Source organism: Vombatus ursinus, unplaced genomic scaffold, assembly GCF_900497805.2.
Source record: "Vombatus ursinus unplaced genomic scaffold, bare-nosed wombat genome assembly UNPS02014837.1, whole genome shotgun sequence".
NCBI classification, from domain to species: Eukaryota; Metazoa; Chordata; class Mammalia; order Diprotodontia; family Vombatidae; genus Vombatus; species Vombatus ursinus.
The window spans coordinates 7,632,110-7,635,536 of NW_020954615.1; positions in this window are offsets into that span (position 1 = coordinate 7,632,110).

Below are 3,427 nucleotides of genomic sequence, written 5' to 3' on the forward strand. Positions count from 1 at the left end.
CTTCCTTCTTTCCTTCCTTCCTTCTTTTCTTTCTTTCTTTTTTCTTCTTTCTTTTCTTTTTTCTTTCTTTCTTTCTTCATTTCTTCCTTCCTTCTTTCCTTCCTTTCTTTCTTCATTTCTTTCCTTCCTTTCTTTCTTCATTTCTTTCCTTCCCCTTCCTTCCTTCCTTTCTTCCTTCCCTACTTCTTTTCTGTTTCTTATTTCTTCCTTCCTTCCTTCCTTCCTTCCTTCCTTTCTTCCTTTCTTTCTCTCTCTCTCTCTTTCTTTCTTTCTTCATTTCTTCCTTCCTTTCTTCGTTCCTTCTTTCCTTCCTTTCTTTCTTCATTTCTTTCCTTCCTTTCTTTCTTCATTTCTTTCCTTCCCCTTCCTTCCTTCCTTTCTTCCTTCCCTACTTCTTTTCTGTTTCTTATTTCTTCCTTCCTTTCCCTTACTTTTTCCTTCTTTCTTTTCCCTTCCTTATCCCTTCCTTTTCCTTCTTTTTCATGGCTATAATGGGGCAAATCCTAAACATTCAATTTTTAAACATCTTTCACTTCCCCTCTTCTTCTAATCTTTGCATTGTTTCCAAGCTTCATGTCTCTCTATTCCATTTCAGTTTTTCCTGAGGAAGCTGGTGGAGCAGTAGATAGAGTGCTAGTTGTATTGTTATTCTTTAGTTGTTCAGTTACGTCCAACTTTTTGTGACCCCATGGACCATAGCACCCCAGGCTATGACCTATGACTTCAGGTCTAGCATGCCAGAATGCTAGCATTCTGGGTTCAAATCTGACCTCAGGCACTTACTAGCTTTGTGACCATAAGTAAGTCACTTACTTTATATTTGCATCAGTTTCTGTAACTGTCAAATGGTGATAATACCTTCCTTGAAATATTGTTGAGTATCAAGTTAAACAGACAAAAAACAAAGTGTTTAGCGCAGTGCCTGGAAGATAGAGATGTTATATAAATATTTATTCTCTTCCTTTCTCTTTTCCTCTCATTTCTTACCTTGTCTTCTCAGGGTGGTCATCACTATCATCATCATCATCATCATCAATAATAATAATAACTGATGTTAATGTAGCATGCTTTAAAAGTTCGTAAAATACTTTGCCTAAATTATATTATTTGAATTTAGCTATCTAGTGAGGTAGAAATTCCAGGCTTTACTGTCATTCCTCTTTTGGAAACTGAGGCTCAAATAAATCAACTGATCATGTTCACATTTCAAATACTATAGGTGAGATTTTAACCAAGGACTTCCTGACTCCCAGCCTAGATATCTAGTCATTGTAACAGAAGCAGAATCTGAATTAGTCTTTTATCCAAAAATCCCCCATGCTATGCATGAAGAAGGAGCCACAGAGCCCTGTAACTGGAGAGGAGGCAGGTCCTTTTCTCAGTCATCTGAAGTTTCTTGAAACATAGAACTCCCTTGGGTCCACTAGGAGATGTCACGCTACCCTTATTTTGAGCTTACCTCTGTCGATTCTTGCTTTTCTTGCCCTTACTTTGGTATTCCTCCTCTTTGCTTCTCATGACCAGGAAGCTGGATAAATCCTTGCTGCCAAGGCAGGATTATCCAAGAGGGTTTATTATGTACATATTTACATATACAAGGTCAGCTACTGCACTGGTGGTAAATTAAGCTGGAAAGGCTACAAGCAAAGACCAAAGTAGAAGGAGAGTTAGTGCATGACTTTTTGTTCACAAATGATTGTGCACTCAATAAAGCCTCTGATACGGAGATGCAAGAGTATGGATTCATTCTCTGCCACTTGTGCTAATTTTGGACTGATGATCCAGCCAGCACCACACTATCCATATGTGGAAACATTGGTCATATCAAATGGAGAAAATTTGAATGATGTGTATAAGTTCACTTACTTTGGCAGTGCATTCTATATCAACATCCACATAGATGATGGGGTTGATGCACACATTGCAAGAACTAGCTTAGTGTTCTAGAGTCTTCAAAAGAAAGTGTGGAAGAGAATAAATATTAGGCATCCCACCAAACTGAAGATCTACAGAGCCATTGTGCTGAACTCATTGTTGTATGCCTGTGAAACCTGAACAGTATACTGGGCCCACACCAGGAAACTGAATCACTTCTGTTTGAATTGTCTTAGGAAGATTCTGAAGATCACATAGCAGGATAAGGCACCAGGCACTGAGGTCCTTTTTCAAGCTTGACTGCCAAGCATTCAAACTCTATCGCAGAGAGCTCAACTCTGATGGGCAGACCACAAAGCCTGAATGCCAAATACACGATCACCTAAAAGACTATTTTATGGAGAACTTACCCAAAGCAAGCACTCACCTGGTGGTCAGAAGAGGTGATACAAGGACACTCTTAAGGTCTCCCTGAAGAACTTTGATAGTTATTGTTAGACATGGGAAACATTGGTGCAGAATTGCTCAGCATGGTGTGCCCACATCAAAGAAGGCTCTGTGCTCTATGACCAAAGCAGAATCACAGTGGCACAAAAAAGCGAGATGTACAAATCCAGAGACATCTTCATCTCAAATGATCTAATGAACTTCTTGTGCCCAACCTGTGGTAGAACCTTCTAAGCTCACATTGGACTGATAAACCACGGCCGAACATACCATACCCAGACCTTAATCTTGCATTGTCATTGATCCTCTTTGAAAATGAAGGTTGAACAACTAAATACATCACATATACATTAACCTGGTGTTTCTGCTGGTCACAGGTGGCCTTAACCTTTAATATTCTATAGCTGAACTCAGATTTTTCTTCATTTTGTAGAAAATTTTGGCATTTTATTGGTTTCAATCAGCTTTGGTAGGTAAATATTTAAAAAACACTATTTGATTTCTTAATATTTTCACCAAGTTAAGCTTAAAAAAACAATGCTTTTTTTTAAATCAGTGCTTTTAAAAAGAGTCTATTTAGTTTGACAATTCAATCTGGGAAACATTAGACACTAAAGATGCATAGAACAAAAAGAAAAACAGCTCCTGACCTCAAGTGGGTTTCATTCCATTGGGAAAGTACACCCAGTATGTGTCATGTAATGAAATAGCATGATATAGACATAAGAGCTCTGATAATGAGACTCATGACCTAACTTTGGGTCGGCGGGGGACCATTTGTGGACTGCATTTCAATATAATTGACGTCCTTTGTAATTCTATGTATTTTATTTTATGTATTTAAAAAGTCTTTTTAGAAGTGGTCCCTAGTCTTCAGCAGACTGCTAAAGGGGTCTATGGATAAAGTAGGGAACTGGGAGTCAAGAATACTAAGATTTGAATCTTGTCTGGAGTGCTTAATTGCTTTGTGACTGTGGGCAAGTCACTTAATTTCTCTGGACCTCAGTTTCCCCATGTATAAAATTATAAGGTTGGATTTTATAACCTCTAAGGTCTCTTCCAGATCTAAATCTGAGTTCCTATGAAATCATTCACAAATAATCAG